General features: G+C 40.3%; 1 long non-coding RNA gene across 1 annotated transcript; it reads left to right on the top strand.

Annotated features, from left to right (window-relative positions):
* The first annotated feature begins 9,466 nt into the window (after positions 1–9,466).
* LOC132330246 (uncharacterized) lies at positions 9,467–19,846 on the top strand. Its single transcript, XR_009487252.1, has 6 exons — positions 9,467–10,291; positions 10,441–10,656; positions 12,762–12,830; positions 14,747–14,815; positions 15,280–15,469; positions 19,764–19,846. It is a non-coding gene; the product is annotated as an uncharacterized LOC132330246 (long non-coding RNA).
* Positions 19,847–21,078: the final 1,232 nt, after the last annotated feature.

The following is a 21,078-nucleotide window of genomic DNA, read 5'->3' as shown; positions in this document are numbered from 1 at the left end:
GCTACATAATTAATTTCTGTATCTTGCAAACACTGTTGCACTGCAGGTTTGTTGTTGATTTTTTTTTCCTTTTCTTTTTGAACACTTCTAAGTCTCTAGTACATATTCATGCAGCACGTACAGAGGAGCCAGGTCCTGTGGTTGGAAATGTCATCCTGTGAGATCTTTAGATGATCAAAGTGACAATGACACCATTGTAATGCAACATGTCTTCAAACAGCGCATAATAAATTACCATGATTGGTTAATGAACATGCATGATAATGAAACAAAATATAGACATATAATAAAGGTTTTTTGTAAATGTCAGTCATCTTCCTTGTTCAAATGCTTCTGGATATGTCCCTTATGCACCTTGCAGAACAGTTGACATATATATTTATAGATAAACTGTAGTGAAATCAAGATACAATATATGACCTTTCACTTAGAAGTGAAAATAAGTTTGAATAACATATTTGACAGGTTTCAATGCCTAGGTTTGTTTCAAGTTAATTTTCCCCCCGTTTCTGAAATCTTGCTTATTACGGCTTTGTTTTGGCATTGATAAAAAAGAAATCTTCATTGAATAACATTGGACTTTGTTAAACTATGTATATCTTTCGCTGATCACTTTTAAAGCAACGTGGCATTAGCTTTTTAAATTCTTGGGGCTAAATTTAGCATTTACTTATGGTAGGATCAAAAGTGTCAGAAATCTGCATCACTGCCTCATTATCAATCACTGGGATATTTTGGGAGAAGCAGTTTGATTTGCATTGTCGGACCTCCTACCTAGCATCACAGAAGGCTGAGCATCAATAAAATTAACTTTTGTCACTCAAACTAAATTGGGCTGAGGCGCCCCTGCCAGAACAGCTCATGTGTGTGCAAGGAGCGCGACTGATCCCGGAAACGCTCGAACCTTGTTTGGGAAGGCAGAATAAAATAATTAATCCCCTTCTGGGTGTTGTCCCAGAGCTTTCTTTATGTCTCAAAAGAAATCCAGCAGGAAGGTGGTAGATCCCCCTCACACAGAGCCAGAAAAAGGAAAAGTCTGGATCCAACCAGCCCGGCGATGGGCTGGACCAGATCCGGCCTGCTCCATTGCGGTGTGCAGAGCCCTGCCCAGATGTGCCTCACCTGTGGAAGCCTTGGAGCTGTGATTTACAGTGCAGCCGCCCTTTGCTCAGCTCCCTGTTGCTCTGGAGGAAGTTGCTGCAGCTCTTTGCAGAGCAGAACATACCTCTCATCTCCTGCCAGCTCTGCAGAGCAGAGCAGTTCCCGACGGCAGGATCACCACCCTCGTCGCCTCCTCCGTCGCTCGCCAAGCGGGAGACGCTGCTCTTCCAACATCTGGAGGTCTGGTCTGCAGCATGGGGTGCCTGGGGTTCACACGCTCCCCTTCTCCATGGATCTAGTTCCAGCCATGCTGGGAGCCTTTCCCAGTGAAGCCCAGCATGGCTTGCTGTCCTTGCTGCCAGCGGGCCACGGCAGCAAGGCAATAAAAAGACAAAAAGTCACAGCCTTCTACAACATCTATTATTTTTTGCTGGAAGTTGTATGAGCCAGAGTGGAGGGAGGTGAATGTGTCCTGCCTGGCTGCATCCTGCCTTGCAGCCAACCCACGCAAGAGACAGAGTTGACTTTTCTTGGGCCTTTTGGCAGAAGAAACAATTCTGTTAAGTCTTACCCATTCTGAAGTACTTTGTGTGGTTTCAAGACAAAAGTGAGTGTATGTTCCTAGACATCAGCTTCTAAATAACAGATCATCATTCAGTAACTGCTTTTTTCACCTCTCCTCTCCAAAATTTCTTTCAGGTGCTCAGCACTGTGCTGTAACTATGTATGATATCAGCTGCTAAAGATATGTCCATAGTACATCCAGTCCTCCTTCCTCCTGTGAATTCATCTACAACCCACTGATAGGTCCTCATCCATGTTTACAGATAGATTTTGTTATTCTTTTGTTATTCATGATGAAGAATGGTAGTTTTCTGTGTTTCTGGGGTTTTGGTTGGTTTTTTTGGGATTTAAGTTGTTCCGTAGCTGCAGATTACCCCAGGAACTGAAGAAATCCCTGAGCTTTTTATCCCCTCAGGATAAAGGTAACAATTTTTGGAGAGACTGCAAAAAGGCAGGATTAGGGGATTTCAGAAAATGTAAACCTTTTCCTTTTTGTGTTGTACAGGTCTTTCCAAGACATCATTCCTAAGGAAAGTGTGCTACTGTAGTGTAGATGGATGAAAAGTTTAAATTTGAGTTTGAACAAAGTTAGTACATGTACAGCCTTCATCATTTAAATAATTGTTTCAGTATCGTGTGTGAAGCAAATATTTAGACTTTGATCTACTTTGAAAACCAGATAGTTCTTGAAAATTTTCCTAAGCATTTTCCCATTTCCTGAGCCAAGGAAATGATTTTTCAAAGCCTAAGTCATCTTTTTTTATCTCAGAGGAAATAATGTTATTTTAGTGTACCTGGTAGGGCCAACTGAAATATTAAGAAACCTCAAATGCTCGCTTTTGTACAAAGGGTAAATCCAAACAGGACAAAATAATTTCTTTTAAACCCTTAAGCAAATGGAATTTACAGATTTGCACTGTCTTTTCAATAATATTCTCCAAATTCTAATTAACAAGTAAACCAGGCCACATGCAAATTCAAACGAAATTTTATTAAATTTTATCAAATTAATGGTATGGGACATGAAAGGAAATAATCTTAAAAATATCAGCAGAACACTCACTAGTAATAATGCTAATTGACTTCTCTTTGCTCTATATTACTGTGGGGTTTGGACAAATCAGTCAGAAATAGAGATGGACTCATGAATTGCACTCTGTGCTGGGTGAGAAATAGCTTCAAGAGGTTGAACTACTTCATGGCAAGATCTGAGCCAAAATATTAAGAATGGCTACATTTGGTAAACCAGCTTTCACCTTTTCAATGCTTATTACAATCAAGCTTCAGTTTGACATTGCAAAATAACCGGTATTTTTCCAAACTTTTTAAAATTTAAAATTGCTTGTTAAATTAATTGCAGGAAGAAAAGTGGAGGCTCCATTAAAAAAAAACTGTTCACCTCTGACATATGTGATCCTGGTGTAGGTCATTTTGACTAATTATGGGATGAGCTCTGCTGATGTTTGGAACCAAGTTCCAAAGATGAATTAGTGGCATCACTTGGAAACAGATTTTACAACTGAAAGTAAATAAATTGCGAAAAATCTAATCCTGAAGACAAAATTAATTAGTATGAGAGCAATCTATCAAAGCATCCATAAAAATAGAGAAGCTACCACTTGTTTGAAGCAAAGAGTCCCTTCCTTTCCCTTCACTGTTTATCCTTCAAAACAGAAGGTAATTTCTTATATTTGCACGCTATGTTTTTTCTTTAAATTTATTCATTTGTAACTGACTCTAAGCAGGCTTTCTGTCTGAAAGGCATTTGTAACACCACCTAACTTCTTCCTACTGTTTTCTAGGTTAAGAGTATCCCTAGGTATCCACCCAGGGCATACTTATTCAATGGTTAGAAAGTACACCAAACTGTTGTCTAGTGTAGACTTTATTTTAGGAGCAAACATAAACACGAAGAAACTATAATCCTGGTGTAATGTAGGAATCTAATTAAGACTAATGAGGCAACATTAAATTTAATGTATGATGCATTTTATATGCCTTACCATTAGAGCTGCAGCAAGCTGTTCATCAGAGCGTCGAACTTTGGTGAATAAGCCCCTCAAGGCATTGTTAAACAATCTGGGCTCAGGCCTTCTACTGCCCATTAGGTTGTGTTGGGCTTGGAAAAATCTAGATATAAATGGAAATTTGGGTAGGGGGGAAGAAAAAGGGGGGAGGCCTCAAGAAGTTCTGCCCATCTTTGAATGGCTCAGCAGGCTGATAAAAAGGGAAGATAAATGGATGGCTGCATGTGACACCCTCGAGGAGGTACCAGGCTGGGACAGAAGGGAGGAGGGCCAAGTGTAATGTGTGAACTGCTGTTTGAGAGGCACCTATAGCAACAGGAGTGGGAAAAGGCTGGGATTTAAGTGACACAGTTTATCAAGAAGAATTGGCTTGGTGATCATTGTTTAACAGCTCATTAACAGTACGGTTCATTTTTATTTTTTTTAATTCTTATTAAATTCAAGAAGTTCAGTTAGTCCTTACATGTATTTAACTGTGCAGAAAAATAGAAGTATAGCTCCAGATATAGATTTCGCTCTCCAGAATTGAAATAGAAGACTCCTCCAACAATACAAACAAAACTTTTAACAATGATTTATCTGGTAATCCTTCATAGATTCTAAGTCCCCATTACTGGAGGGATTTAAGACTTGTAGATGTGGCACCTGGGGACATGGGTTAGCATTGGCCTTGGCAGTGATGTCTAACAGTTTGACTTGATGATCTTAGAGGGCTTTCCCAACCTAAATGATTTTGTGTTTGCTTTAACATGCAGGAAAATATACAAGATATAATGAAGGTAAAGATGAGTTTGAATGAAGAATGCTCCTGAGGAATGGGGAGATTTTCGGAGGAACATGTAATGAGTTGACTTCATGGGTTTGCAGTGTAAACTGGTACTATGGTGATGGGTCAGAAGTGCAGGCAGAGCTGCAGCCTGGACAAGTTCATGGGCCCTGGTGTTAATTGGTGATTGCCAGCTGCTGTGAGACTGGGCCAGCCATGGGAAGATGGTGAGGTAAGGAGGATTTAGTTGGTGTGGGGAGCGGGGATGGGGAGGGCTGGTGTCAAAGTGCACTTCAACCCTGCTGCTCCAAAAGCTGAGTTTCAGCCTACTACATCCTGGAAATTCATTCCAGTTTATATTATTACATGTGTTAGTGATGGCTTGAGTGTTTGAGACTTTGAAGTATTTAATCTACACATGAAATTGGAATTTTTTTTCTTTCTTTCTTTCTTTTTTTTTTTTTTTCCTGTGGAATATAGCCATGGAAACCTGTAGTCTGTGCTGGAAAATAAGTGACTGGGAATGTTCCTCAGCGACTAACTTGCTGCAAGACATTATTGTAAGTGCAAGCACCAAGTTATACTTTTGACAACAAACAAATGTCATGTGCTAGGTTGGAATTAGAGATTCAGCAGTCAGGCTGGTCTGAGGAAAAAGAAGAAATGTCAGGATGACTGGCAGTGGTGCTACAGGAAAATTGCAAAGGTACCTATTGCACAGGTTTGGGCTGGGGGAATGAGTTATTCCTTGCAGAAACATCAGAGAGCACCATGAAAGCTCAGCTGGGGCAAGAAAAGAAAACAATGCTGCCAGAGGGGCTTCGGGGGGGTGGGAAGGAGCGACGTGTTCACAAGTGTTTGGGAATTGACCTCACTCAGCTGCTATGGAAGTGTGGGTGGGGGGCACGACTTCAAGGCCAGCAGATGTAGGCTGATGCTGAGAGTTTTTACAGTCCCCTGGTGTGTGGGGGACATGCTGGGACCACCCCATTGTACCTGACCCAGCTGCCTGAGGGATGGAGAGAAAAAGCACAGGCAAGGGGGGGTGGTTTTCCCACCACAACCTGCTCTGCTCTTTCCCTTCCCAAACAGAATGCCTGTCTGCCCCTACCTGTTCAAACCTGAGTGAGGTTTTTGCTGTTTTGTCTGTTCCTTGTTCAGTGCTGAGCTGAAGGTAGATGGAGAATGAATTCAAACAGGGAGATGTGAAGGTTTATGGAAGCAGACAGCTCCTGTGACCCCTCCATTCCTCTTCCCCTTGTGCTCTGTACTAGTCTATCCATAGGAAAAAAAAAAGCCCAGCTAACCTCAGAAAGTGCAAATTTATTGCTAAGGGAGTGCTTATTTTAATTTTATTGTTCCTTCTCCAACATCCTTCTAATTTCATTAACAGCAATTCCTGATCTTTCTTGTGACAGAACTAGAACTATGTACACTTTTCAAAGCACATGTATAGGTCATATTTTTTCCCTTTAGGATTTTGTCTTTTCTTTGACCATGTCACACTCTGCTCAGCTTTTGCCAGCTGGGTGCTCTCTTTCTGTGTTTGGATCCTTTGGATCAGAGTTCTGGGATGTCCTCCCAGCTTGGCCTCACTGATCTGGCCTCGAGGGCAGCCTGTGCCCCACTGGGGTTTGTAACACACAGGTTTAAACACATATTGCAACCAAATCAGGGCTAAGACATTTGTAAGCCTCCTTAAATCCCACCTCTTGGTGTTTAACTCAATTCTAGGGAAAATGTGATAGATAAACCTACCTGCCTTTCCTAGTTGTGTATGAGTGTTGTTTGGATTTAGGTCAAATTCCTTGAATGAGATAAACATCCTTTTTATCTCGGCGTCCTGTTGCAAATGGCTTTTCCTTTAGGAATGGATTCTCACCCTCCTCTGCAGCCAACTTCCTTCTGTTTCCCACTGAAACAACCGTGGTTACCATAGCTTGGGATTTCTGTCTGGGATGCTAGGACAAACAAGGATGGCATAAACTTTGGGAAGTGTTTGGTCTGCTAGAAAAGCATCAGATGAGCTCCAAATGGGATTCATAAATTGTTCAGGGATCTGGTGGTTGTCAGAAGGCCTTAGTTCTATTTACTGCCAACGTGGCCACAATGCAGTGGGAACTGCTAACTTTCCTGGTGCAGTGTTTTTCCTGCTGGGGAGTGGGATGTGTTCTCAAAATCCATCTGGCCATTACTTGTTTCCCTGTCACAACAAGCAGTCAAGGTGGTTTTTACATAATCAGCCTTCTGATCAAAGAAAAGAGGTGATTCTTGCCCAAAACTGTTGCAGGGCTTCCTCCATCCCTGCCTCTTTGGCTGAGCTCAGGTCCTGCAGGCACTGAGCTGGCTCAGGGAAGGGTTAGTCTGTGTCTGCTCCCTTGAACCTCTTCCCTCTGTAGGGAGCCTCTTTTAAACAGTAAATCACCAGCGATGATCTGGGAGAGACTGATCCTCCTCACCTCTTCAATAGGTAAATTGCTCTTTTAGAAGAGTGATCCATGCTCCTGTCCTCATTTTTCATATCTCACTTTATTTTTTCTTTTCTGTTTTTTTTTTTTTTTTTTTTAATCTTCCAGGGACTTTGACTTAAGCAAAGGCACTTTAGAGTCTTTTTCTAATGTCATTCTAAAGTTAAAAAACAATTTGACTTCAAGGGAGATACAGCCCAATTTTTTAAAAACTTAATAGGATTAGTCATGGGAACTATTTTTAGCAAAAGTTCAACTTTATCCATGTATTTTAATGTGGGAAAAGTGTGTCCTTTTCCCTCTGCTAATGTTTGATGTATTCCAGCCCTCCTGTGAGTGTGTTTGAGTATCTTAGGGGCTCTGGAGTGGAGGAGAACTTCCTCTCGGATTCTCTCTGTTTTCTTTCGTGAAAATGACATTCCTAAGCTGTTTCACTTTCTGACAGGAAATGGAGCCTTGCCAAAAATGATTAAAGTCCAAGAAAGCATAACAGTTCCAAAGCTGCAGCAGTTCTTTAGGAGTCCCGAGTTTGACATTGTGTCAAACAAATGTGAAATATTGTTTAATAAATTTGAATAATACAGGGAAAGGGAAAAATGGTTCTTGGCTTATAATGCTGGTGCTCTTTATTAAGTCTGTAAAGGCCTGCCTAGCTCTAATAAATTGAAATATATACATAAATATACTTGTGCATGGATAACAGTTTAATATTGTAATATATAATGAACGGCCCACAGGCACCCCCCACATGCAGACATTGATTTATTCGTGCTATGGCCATATATATATTGATATGTGTGTGTAGACTCCCTCACAAGTTTGTATATATTTATACACGGAATTACCATTCGCAGGCAACTCCTGTGCCTGCTTCATATAAGAAATATCATAAGCATTATTTATAAGGTGTGATGTGACATTGTGACTTTATAAAAATACTAATCTAATGCTAGATAAAATACAATTTTTAACGGTTTCTCAATGGTTTTTAATTCTGTGTTTGTTTAAAGGAATTATTTTGAGGCCTTTGCAAATGCTAAATTATCTTACCATGTAATTCCAGCATTACTAGGAGGGCTGTGCTGAGGGTCAGGAAAGCAGTGGGAATTCTGTGGCACCCAAGAGCCTGGCTCTGCCACCTCTTCCCATGTAACAACTCTCTCTGCCAGGAGGGCTTCCAGTCACTGAGAGTTTGACAGTTTTCAATATTAGGGTATTAAGGCAACAGCTCTATCAAAATGAGCCAGACTTCTAAGAAATTCCTGTGCCGTCAAACCCAAGTGTGAAAAAGTCCTGCCAGGCTCCAGTAGTCCTAAGGTTACTTCTCAGAATCCACAAACACCCTTCAGCATTTGTAACTTGGCTTTCAATTTTATTTTGGATTTTGGTTGTACTGCGCTCACAAAAACCACATTTTTAAGTTGCTTTCTGGCCACAAGACCAGGAATTTAGTTTTTTTCTTTTTCTTCTTGATTTTAATTTGAAAGTTGGATTACATCATCACCAGATTTCAGGAGCTCTGAATTTTAAAATTAGTCTAATGACTTAAGGCTCAATAAAATTGGGACAGTTGGCAACTTTTCTAGAAAACATGAGAAGTTGCTTTGTTGGTTCTTGCAAGAAAACTTCGCTTGTTTCCCTTCTGTCAGATAACTTACTCCTCCACCAAAATATGTCAAATATTCAGGAACACGTAAAATAATAAAAATGTTCTCCTGACACGGTCTCGAAGGCAAAACATTCTTTAAGTGGGGTACATTTCCAAGCAAAGCTGTGGGAAAGGTTTCTATTTTTCATCCTTTGTATGGAACAGTCATGCTATTTGATTAAAAAGGAGTCCTCTTTAATAGTTTTTCTAATGGCATTTGAGATTTCAGGTGGTTGAAGTTGAGCCGGGACCGTCGGTGCCGCCATTCACCGAGGACAGCGATTCGCGGCCGCTGTTCTGACGAGCTAAATTGATCAGACAAGTCAGTCAATGTCATTGAGCACTATTTGTCACTTCATAAGCAGCTACAATCTGCTGCTCTATAAATGCAGAAGGACCGTCGAATAAATCACATCAACCAGTGGGAGTAGATAGTATCCCTTCATCCATAATTGGAGCGGTCCTCTCCTGTCACATTCGCTCATTCCCCGCGATTCCGGCGCGGATTGACACTGACAAAGAAAGAGCAGCCGCTGTCAGAGAAGCTGGAGTCTGTCTGCTGCTCTGCTCTCCCCACTAATAGATATCTATCATAATATTGTATTAACATCACAAAAAATCAGACTTATAGCTCCGCTATCTGGGTGTATCCATGACATATGTAGGGGTTTCTCCTGGGTTGCGGGGAAGGCTGATTGATGCAAAAGGAAAGCTCCTGATTAAAGCCACTTACCAAATCCATCAGCCACGGGAATATTTACTGCTGTGTGTGCTGCTGGTTTCACAGACAAAAATATGATTAAAAAATAAATAAAATAACGAGAACATGATTTGTTCTAAATAGACCTTCTAGAAGTGTGTTAATTGTTATTTGCTGGTGCAGGGATAGGTAGTGGAATTATTCCTATGAAGTGGTTTTATGGTTATATAGTTACCAAAATAATTAAGGAAATAGAACACCTTGAAAAAATATTATTGTCTGTTTAGAAAAAAAAGCCCCCAAATTTCTCTCTGGTTCCTGGCTGGTTTGGCAAATATGTTTTGGCAAATATGTGTTTTCTAAGTGAACAGAAATCAGAAGAGAGTATTTCTTACAAAGGTGTTCCAAGCTAGGAACTTTTTTTTCCTGGAGAAATGCTGTATGGTTTTTACCAGGAATATGTTGGATTAATCAGCTCTCTCAGTCCTGGAGAGAAATCACAGTGGAATACGCAAACTGCTGTGTAGTCACATGTAAATCTCTCTGACAACCTGGAGGCACGGATCATTTGTTCAGCGTTTGGTTCCAACAACAAGCTCGTGGAGGAAAATACCTTGTTTGCTTATAAAAAGATTGTAGCTGAATATGTAATTGCTGAAAACAGAGCACTGGGATCCCAGGTTTCCAGGATGAGGATCTGGATCCTTTATTTTGAGGGAGAAAAAGGCTTCAATCAGTTTTCCTGTGTGTAAACAAAGCTTCACGTTGCATGTCTTGTGGGAAAGTAGTGAAATTCTTTCTTTTTAAAGGTGCTCGGTGTAAATGTCACGTTCCTGGCTGGAGTCTTTGCTGGGCCCAAAGGCAAAGCCTAATATCAAATGTTTGCTACAATTTTCAGTCTGGGACGTCTCTTGACCCGTGTGCACAGATGATGAACGATTTCTCCTTTCTGGGTTGGCTTCTTTGCCTCTTGGTGCAGAAGTTGTCCTGAAAGCATGCCAGGAACCCAAGTCATAGGTAAGCAGTAGAAATTATTTTGTCTATGAAAGACGCAGTTCTGTTAATATTCACATAAATTCCACTAGAAGTACAGTTCAAAAGAAAACTCAAAGCAGTAGATCACAAAAGTATTCATCATTAAATACAAGACTTTGACTTGTTTTTAGATTGAAATAACAGAAATGTTATGCTTAACACCAAAACGTGAGACAAATCCACGTGCATTGGAGAACTGAGCAGCATCCAGAGGAGGCAGCTTACACAGGAGCGCATTCATTGTCAACATCTGATACTGAAAAGGTCAATAGTTAATTAAATAATCCATCACCTTAGGATAGAGAGCCGTCCTCACTTCTGACAATCAATGGCAGAAATATTAAAAGGTCAGAAAATGAGTTACTATATATTGTGTTTTCTTACTGTGTGTTATAAAGATGTGGCTTGTGTTGAATGGTGTGGGGATGAAGACAGGTGGGAAGAAATATTAGCGTTTGCCCAAATATTTTCTTAGATGCTCTTTTACCAGGCTTCTTTATGTGTGGGCTTCTGAATCGATGGACCTCAAAGATGTAGTAAACTTTTACAATGACAATTTAAGACTGCATCACAGAATTTATAACACCCTTTCTTTAATTATCAGTGTCTTTTCAGGAGCATTTTTCTCCTGTGCTGCTTGAGGTTATGCTTGGTTAAACTGGGTGAGTGTGCTGATATTCAGATTTTGTTTAGATATGGCGTAGAGTTACTTTGGGAGCCCAAGAAGTTTTTTTTTTTTGGGAGTCCAGCAGTTTTTTGGTGCTTATGTCCTAGATCTGATGGGTATAGCAGGGTAAACAAAGTCCATTCAATGACAGCTGATTGTGTCATTCTGTAAGGGCATGATGTGTACCTGGTCCCAGGGTTATCTTCATGAATAATTGCATTACTTATTATAGGGTAATGTTTTTGAGCAATGAGTGTTTATAATTAATTTTAGTTTAAATTAATTATAATAATAGTGTTGCCATAAAAATTTTTTTGCTTTTTCTGGTCGTCTTTTGCAAAAAACTTTCCTTCCCTGGTTTTGGGGCTATTCCTTCATTGTGTTTGTCAGAAGATGTGTGTGGGTGACTTGGTGCATTTTTCCAGTTCTTTCTCAGGACAAGCTGAAGTTCTCTTGTTTTCTGAATGGAAACTGGGTTTTCCATATGAAGGAAAACAACTGACTGATGTTTCTGTGCCCAGCACATCTAGAAGGGGCTCCTTTTAGTGACGCCCTTCTCATCCTCTCCAACAACCCCTTTATGTTGGGACCCTCCAGACTAAAGGAAGGGTTACAAATGCACCAGGACAGGGATGTGCTGCCCTCTTCTCCCACAGTGCAGGAACAATATGTATTTATTAAACCTCTCTCTGTTTCTAAATATTCTTAATTTTACTTTTGTTGTATGTAGCTTTTACCCTGAGTGTAAAAGTCACAGCGCTGATTTCCGACAAGCATTATATGATTATTTTATCTCTCGCTATAAAGAGTTTTGAAAGACTTTGTATGAGAGGCAATATAAAAATAAATTGAATTGAACTATGGCTTCACCTCCCCACTTTTTTAGTGCAGAAACCTTTAGAGCAAAAACTGCAATATAAGGACAAAGGAGGAGATTAAGACTGTGTCATGAAAGAGGTGACTCTGGGTGACAGGTCCGACCCTGCCTGAGCAGTTGGGTGGGTTTGCAGTTGGCTGTGTATTAATTAGATTTTAAGCATGTTCACAACTGGGGAAAAGCCTGTTTGTATTTTTAGTGGGAAGGTTATTTTAAGCCATGAGAAAGGTATTAGGTATTATCTACTGTGGTGCATTTATATAAACAAAGGTCTACCTGATGGCTGTGCAAACATCTGTTCTGTTCTTACCCAACATTGCACGGTTCATTAACACTTACCCTGTTGGCCTCGGAAAGGCCAGTTCTGGAAGCACATAATCTTACTTACAGATCCACAGTTGCAATAATTTGACTTTTAAAAGAAAATAGTCTTAGCTTGGGGGTAATGACGGGTTTCTTTGCTGTTTTTTGTTTGTTTGTTTAGTGTGTGTGAGTCCCACAGTAAAAATATGATTTTATGTTTTACAATGCCAGCTCAATAAATTACATTAATAAATGACTCCTGGTTCATGAGAAGTGCTGTATTTTGACAATATCAGCCAACCTTACCATTTGTTTAAGCAGGAAAAGTGGGGAGCCAAAATAAAGCTGTTACAGAAGAAATCTCAAGAATGTTTATGAAACTTTGCTCTAGCTACATTTATTAGGAGTAGAAGAGTAGTCTTAATTTGTCATGCAGAATTCCAGGGGAGTGAGTAATTTCTAGAGCTTCTCTAAATGCCAGGACTTAATATTTTTCTGCAGCAATTTGTTTGTAAACATGGACTAAATTGTATAGGTTGCAATGTGACAAAAAGGTATCTAGGATTTGTCATCTTCTGCTAACAGCTGTTGGGTTTATTTTACAGCATCTCATGGGGTTTTTTGGATAAATGCTCTGCTGATGGCAAGCAAAAGCACCCTGAGGATCTCCAATGGTGGGCACGCACAAAGTTTAACTGTAATAAGCTGTTTGTCAGGGATTTGCTCTCCAATGGATCTGCTCCCCCGGGTCGCAGCAATTCCCACCAGGGTGTCCATGTGTCACCTTCAGAGAAACCCACACTGAACAGGAGGCAAACTCCAGGCAGGATGGTAATCTCCCTTCTGGCAGGGAGAATTTTATGATGTGAAGAAGAGAATCAGAGCTTCCTAAGGAGGATTTTTAAGGGAATGGAGCTCATGAATTTTACTTGCCAGTTTCCCTGGTGCTGCAGGAACCCAGGATTTTTTTTTTTTTGGTCACCCCCAGCTCTTTTTCTTATCTTGTGACATACTGTAGTTGTGGGCTTTGGTCCTTTATTTGGTAGTCTGAGGCAACATCTTTCTTTGTGGTGCACCTGCAGAGCCTGGGTTCATGGTTGGACTCAATGACCTCAGAGGTCTTTCTCAACCTTAATGATCCTAGTGAGCAGTGGAGAAGGAGCTGATGTTGAGGACTTCAAATCAACCACATTTGTTTTCTGGGGCTAGCCTTGGACTGAGTGTGTCCCATGGACTGACTCCCTGGCACTGATGGACTGCTTTGGATTTGCCCTTGGTGTGCAGCAGCATTTTAGTACCATTCCAAGGGCACTCAGCAAGTGGTTTCCAGACACCTCTTTGCAGTAAGATGGGCAGCAGGGACTGGGAGATGTCTTTCAGAAGTTCACTCTTGACTCCAGAGAAAATTCCTGCACAAACACACACCTGAACGTTAGACAATGTTTTGTGCCCTTCCCTTACGTAGCACGATGAGCTGTGATCTTAAAACTCTTCAATATGAGGCGTTTCTAGCTCGTTTAAAATCATTCCCATGCCTTCACTCAGTCTTTGTGCAGGAGGTGAACATCTCCATAGGTGCCATCAGTGCATCCCTAGGCTGAATGTGAGCACAGCAGAAACCTCAGTAAATTCATGGAAACCACATTTTAGGCACATTATTACCTTGGGAGGGAGATGAGCCTGCCTGCACTGAACATGTGCTTTCTTGAATCCTTTCAGAGGTTTTTCATAAGTGAGTAATGTGGCAATGACTGAAGCAGCACATCAGTTCTCATGGTCCCCTGCTCCCCAGATCGATTACACCCTGTCACACCAGTGCAGCAGAAGTCATCGTCTGAGGGGAAAACCCACTCATTTCTCACTGCATTCCCAGCCCCTTCAGAACCTCTGCCAGCACATGCTAGCTCTGATAACATTTTAAGATACTGCTCTGCTGAAATGAAAGCCTTGCTTGCAAGGCCACGCTGTCTGAAGTTCTCCCATCCCTCATTTAAATCCAGCGTAATTAGCCCAACTGCAGACCTTGTTGTTATACATGCTGAAGTATAATGGCTGCTATTATAGCAGCTTGCAGCAGCAAAGATATATGATTTTGAACGATATGTCAAGGGAAAATAAACATGTTTCATTTCTTCATTAGATAATGTTTATTTATAGCACAATATATATCTACCTCCACTGTACCATTAAAGTTTTGACTGCCTTTTAACTATAAAATTTGATATTGTTGTGGCAGCTGCACTACTCAAATGATTGCTATAGTACAGCTGTTATCAAAGAGTAAGATTTATAGCTGCCCTACATGGTGTAAAGATATGTACATATTTACTTTGTGTTTTACTACTTGTGTCCTATATTTTAATGACACAAGGTGAGATGAAATAGTGAAATAATAAACTCTTTTTGCTGCCTCAAAAGCAAATGGCACTATTTGTTTAAAGTTTGGTGTTAAATTATCTATTGTGCCATGATAATTTTTTTTTCTCTGCTATTTTGGTTTATTTAAATATACTTTACATGTTAGTAGCAATCTTGGGGTTTTTTTGGTTGTTTTGTTTTTGGTTTTTTTTTTACTGTTTTTGCTTTTCAGAGAAGTGCTCTGGAACTGGAGTGAGAACGACATGCTTGATGGAACATGTCAAGCTACATTATATTGTAGGTAAGGATCAATATTTTAACCCTTGGGTAGGTTGTTGGAGCACAGTGAGCAGCACCTTCCCTCATTGGTTCTTTTCTAGGAAAATCACATTAATGTGTGAATAGGGCACCAATATCCACTTTTATGGGGCTGCTGTCCCACATGACCCTATTGCTATTGCAGCAGGTCCCTGGGCAATGCACCATGCATGAAAAGAGGCTCAGAAATTCTCTTGGTAAAGGAAGGGGTGAGAAACTCTGCCCAGCTCAATGGCCAGATCCTGACCATCAGCACAAATCATTTATAGCCAGGTCTGAGCTCTCCTGCCCTAACCCAAGGCTGGTTTCCAGGAGATTCAAATTTCCTAACCACAGCATTTGTAGAGTAGGAACCTTTGGCTGCTGTTTTTATCTTTTTAGTGACCAATGTCTTTTTACAGATCCTTCTTTTTTTTTTTTTCCACTGGTTGGATCTCACTCAACAAGGACTGCCTAATCAAAAGGGCCTGCAAGCAGAATTGGGTTATTTCATGAAGGCTGAGTTCCTTCAGCAGAAATGTATCATAGATAGAGTGAAGTGGATAGTCCTGTGTATAAGAGAATTTTAAATTCAAATATTCTCTGAAACTCCAAATCCAGAAGGAAACAAAAGGAGAAATCAAACTACAGAGGAGAGGTGAGTGATAGACTTTACATTCTTATTTAATTTTAATGACCTGCTCTGTGCACCTTTATTTGGTTGATGTTTAGTCCAGTCCTGTCTGTGTGAAATTCAATTATGTTGCATTTTTTGAGTGGGGAAGTGCATTTTTATTTTTGGTTTCCCCTTAAGAAAATCCATAAGGCACTATTCCCCACTCTAGTCTGTGTTGAGTCAGTCATGCATTCGTGTTTCCTACCAAACTCTTTTATGTATTAAGTCTATTACATTTATCTTGCAATTTTTCTTTTTTTGAGAAACAGGAAAACATAAACTACAGCAGCTTACTTATCTGCTCTCCTTTGAACTCACTTCTGCCTGTGGCCTTGAACATATCCTATGCCTGTAGTAGGTACTTTTACCTCTCCACCATGTTTTTAATATATGAATGAAATTAAGAGAGTGTTTGAGATAACCCCAGCTGGAAGAGCTGAGCACTGGACAACTCCATGTCCACAGGTTCTTGCTGAAGATGCACACTGCATGTCATAGACTGGAATGTCAGGGCTCTGCCAGGTTCTAATGCATGGTATCACCTCTTTTGATTTGGTAGGGAAGGAAACTCCTCATGTTTTATTGATTTTCAGCTTATGTACCTTTATTTTTTGCCACTGCGTACAGTTTGAAAGCCATGTAAAAATGTAGTGAAAACAGGCTTTCTCATGAGGTCTCCTTTCCTTCTGGATTTTCTCATGTCATAAATCCAAGAACAGACTTTTGTCTTGATATTTTGGTGTCCCTATTTTTTTTTTTCCTGACACAGACCAAAAAGTCTATGGCAAATTAAAACAGAAAAAAAAAAAAATAGAAGAAAAATGAGAACTTCATGTCTTGTAAAAGATTTGGCTCTAGGTTTGAGAAAATCTCCATGCTTCCTAATATTTTACTCAGCCATGCCTACCATGAGATTACTTTGCCTTAGGGTGATGGCTTGCAGGATTTACTCAAGCATTACTTCTTATCAAAACTTTGACCAGCAACTTGGTGATCACTGGAGTCCCCAAGCACAGACTTTACAGGGAACTTACAGGCTCAGTTAAAATTCAAATTACTGTTAATTAGGCAAACAAGCTGCCACTAAAGCAGATATGGCACGTGAGTTGATATCAGGTAAAGCAGAAGTGATAATTAATAACCCAACAATTTGGATGGGTCATTGGGCCAGCTCTGCTCGACCAATGGCTGCTATCTCTGTGCATTTTGGCTGAAGCTGCACCTAGAAAAAAGGGCACTTTTGTGAAAACCACTCTGCCCAGGCCAGACAGATGAGCTACACCACATCTGTCCTACCAATTCCAAGAGTTTTGCAGAGGTAGGGCCAACTCCATAGGTATGGAGACCAGTATTTTGGATTAATTCACCTTAAATGAGCTTAGTATTAGTTTTCAGTCCTTTCACTGCTTTTTTCTCTAAAACCCTGCCAGATATTACTGAAGATCAGATTTTGCAATTATGGAGTAACCACATCCTAATCCAGGGTTTTCCTGCTAATCAGAAACAATTTTTCTCTTGTCGGTTGTGTTCACTTGATTCATTTTGTCTTAACTCTTTCACTACACTTAACAGAAGATAGATACCTAAAATTTTCACCTCTGCTCATATGGGGAGCTCTTACACTGACCAGACACCAACAGTAACTTTCATATTATGTTACAAAAATATTCTTTGAGCATCTTAAGCACATGATTCTTCGAGGTTCAGGAAACAGAAATGAAAACCAGTAGCTCTGCTATAAAGACTTCTGCATCATCTGTTGAGTCCATTTTCCTTATTTAAAGTAGACAGGGAAAAAAAAAAAAGAGAGAACCATAAAGAAGATAGAAAATAAGTAGCTGAAAAACCCACTGAAATAACACACCCACTAAAATAATGAAGTCATAAACACAAGGAAAATTTGTGTTAAGGCTACAAAAATACTTTACCTCAGTTCCCTCGGGGCTTGTCTTTACAAGACACATGGCCCTTTTCACTTTATGAGAAGAATCCAAGACGCTCAGCTGTATTTCCAAGGCTGGGCAATACTTAAAGAAAATACTGTAAGGCTGCAATGTCTGGTCTGACCCAGGACCCTGCTTGAAAAAGCTTTACAAATAGGCTAGAGCAGAGGTATGACTTGAAGTATATCTGCCATCAGCTGATGGCCCATTAGCTGATTAATTATAGAGCTGATCCCTGAATGAGGGTTCATCATCCCAGAGCATCCTTTTAAAACTCAAATGTTGAGTGTCTCAACTGGGTGACTCTCTCTTTGAAGCTGAACAAAAGCAAAACTCACAGAGCAATATTTTGTTTATCCTTTCTCAGGCATTGTGTCACTGTTTTGTGCTTCATAAGTGCGTTCCTAAGAGAGAAAGTTTTGGATTGGAAAGGACCTTAAAGATCATCTAAACTAAAATCTCCCTCTTTCTCTTTGCCATCTCTTTGCTTCTGCATATTTCTCAAGGGATACAAGTCTCCCTCTTGCTCCCACACACTGATGAGGTGATGCAGTATTTGCAGAACTAGCACTGACTCTGGTTGGCATCCACTGAAGCTGTAGTGATACAGTCCTAGATAGCTCTGTCTTTGCAATATTTATGCCATGGTTGTCTCCTAGGTCTTAGAAGTTCTTCCCAGTATCACACAAAATCAGCATTTCCTGTGACCGGAGTCAATAAAATTATTTATGTGAATAAATACTGCTGATTGTGAAAAGCAATTGTATATTTTAGTGATCATGGCCATATTTTGACCAGAAGTATTTTGACACTTCAGCAAAGTGCCAGATTTCCAGCAGGGTTTGTAACTCAGTGCCTTTGATTTTAAATCCTGTGGCCAGGTTTTTATTGTGCTGAACACCCAAGGAGCTCTGGGAGTGCTGAGCTCTGTGCTGGGGAGGGAAGGGGGGCCCTGGGGAAATCCTGCCCTGCCTTGGGCAGCCTGGCAGTGGCTGCTGGGGTGATCCCTCCCCAGGCTCCAGCCACATGCAGCTCTGTCCTACAGTCATGACTGCACGTGTGGGTGGCACAAAGAGGAGTTTGGAATGTTTTTAGGGACGTTTCCTCTTTCTTCATGTGTCGCGTTAGACAGGGTTGCAGCATTATCTGATAAAACAAATCTCAGCATCTCTTTGAAGAAAATGCTTCTGTGAGAGGGCTTTTGCAGATGCATAAAGCTGGACTTGTGTTTGAAACGACAGAGAGGGGGCTGGACACAGCTGTAGAGGTGGCACAGAAGTGATTTCACAAGGCCTCCATCTCCCCCTCCGTGTGACAGCCAGGATGTGTTGCACCAACAACATCCCTGTCCTCCTTCCCACTGAAGAGGTTTCACCTTTTTCTGACCTCATGGCAGGAAAGAACCTTTCTGACTAATATTCACTAAGGCAATGGTTCTCCTTAGAGATTCAAAATGAAAATAGTTTTGCCTTTTTAATCACCTTTTAACAATGCAGCAAAGCTACTGCTAAGTTAAACTGAAATTATTTTCTTATGGTGTATAAAAAAGGAGAAAAGTGTTCATATTGTCTTTGGACACTCTTACTTTAGTGACAGAATTGAATATATACTATTATGAAAAGACATTTATAATCTCTTAAATTCACCCTTTCTCTATCTGATCTGGCATTTGCTGCCTCTATGCTGGTGACCATATGTGTGTGCTATAGATCAGTGTGCATGTGTTATGTGGAAGGAGGAAGAGGGCTGACCGACTAAATCTATCAGAAACAAATATGATACAGCACCAATCTGCTGCAATGCTTTTCTGTGTCCAGAAACTCTCCTTTCCATCAGGGCTTCTCAGTTCTGCTGCATTTTCCAGAGCTCTGTTTCTGTTTTAAAAATTTTATTTTGTTTTATAAATATATATCACTATATTCTAAAATGTTAAACTTTAGTTTTTTTACTACATGATATTATATATTTTTCATTATAGACTTATATTTAATTATATACTTATAATTTTAGTTTTATAAATTAATTTTGGAAAGGTTTTTTCAGGCTTTAGTTAAATGTAGTGTTTTCTTGGGGATTGGAGTTTGTTAGTAAAGAAAGTCTAAAATTTTTAGCATGTGTGACTCTAACATATTTCCACCCTGAAAGAGGGGTGGATGTAACAAGAAATACATTTTGTCAAGGCTGGTTTGGGAAATATTTTGGGGGTTGAATTCAATTTTCTGTAAATTTTCTCTTTGTTCTGTTTTTGGTTTTGCTTTATTTGTTTATCTGTCTTTCTGCTTGTGGGGTTTGTTTGTTTGTGGGTTCTGTTTTGTTATGATTTTCTTCCCTAGGTGAAACAGGACAGGAATTCTGTCTCAAACATGGGAAATGTCCTTTCCAAGCACATGAGGAAGTCTGTTTTGCAGCAGCAGGTAAGATGATCCATTGCTTGACACTGCAGAGGGTTATCCAGTATCACCCAGGTCAAAGGGCTGTGTGTCCAACTTGTAAAATTTCTCATCTGCTCCTTTTGCTCTGGAGGGAGAGGGAGTTGGTGTTCATTGCCCCTTCTATTCTGTAGGATTTCTGCTAGAGATTTAAAATATGCAACCTCTCTACTCTTACAGCAAAGCCCATCTCAGTGCAAATCCTATCTCAGAGATGCCTTCTGCAAAAAATAATGAGTAAAAAAACCTGCTATAAATGAAAGTCCCTAACACATCCCAGTGGCTGCATTCTCTTTACTGTTTCACTTTGATATTTCTGTCTGAAGTGGCCACTCAAGCTAATGCATAAAAACCCCAAGAAATCACATTTGTGTCAGTTTTCTGACTTGCTGTTCAGAGGTCTGCAGCTTTTCCATAGCACCTGGAGATAATTTAAGAGGTTGGTCCTTTTCAGTAGGTGCAGGAAGTGTGGGTCAGTTGTCAGCATCTGTCGCTCTGTTAGGTACAAATGCCTCATTTCTGGGCATATAAAATTCCCAGCAGGTTTTTTTAGGTGAGACACAGGTGTAATTGTGAAATCATTAAGACTGGAAAAGACCTTTAAGACCCTTAAGTCCAGTCATTAACCCAGCACCACCACCATGTGATCCACTAAACCATTTCCCCTAGTGCAATATCCACATTATTTTTGAAAACTCCAAGGATGGTGATTCCATCCACACTTCCCTGGGAAGCCTGATCCAATACTTTTCAACCATTCCCATGAAAAACATTTTCCTAATACCTAACCTAAACCTCACCTGGTGCAATTTGAGGCTGCTTTGTCCTGTCCCTTGCTACCTGGGAGAGGAAACTGAGCCCACCTCACCAAAATCTTATTTCATAGGATTGTAGAGAGCTATAAATGTGCCCCGAGCTTCCTTTTCTGCAGCCTAAATAACCCCAGCTTCCCCAGCCACTCCTCATCAGACTTGTGTCCCAGACCCAAACCCTACTGTCTTAAATTAATATAGAAAAATAGGGAATTATATACTTTTCCACAATAACTATCATTTATTAAAAAGCACACAATTTTCTGAATATTTCACATGATTTCTCAGTCCAAATCTACTGTTAATCAGTGGGATGGAATTCAAAATAATCTGTTTCCTGTTTTTGCTGGGGTGATTTATTGTTCCTGGTCTCGTGAGTTGCAGGGAATATGTAAACTGGAATTTGA

This window comes from Haemorhous mexicanus, chromosome 8 (genome assembly GCF_027477595.1).
Source record: "Haemorhous mexicanus isolate bHaeMex1 chromosome 8, bHaeMex1.pri, whole genome shotgun sequence".
Classification (NCBI taxonomy): domain Eukaryota; kingdom Metazoa; phylum Chordata; class Aves; order Passeriformes; family Fringillidae; genus Haemorhous; species Haemorhous mexicanus.
Note: the sequence above shows the minus strand (reverse complement) of the source record. Positions and strands in the feature narration are given on the sequence as shown.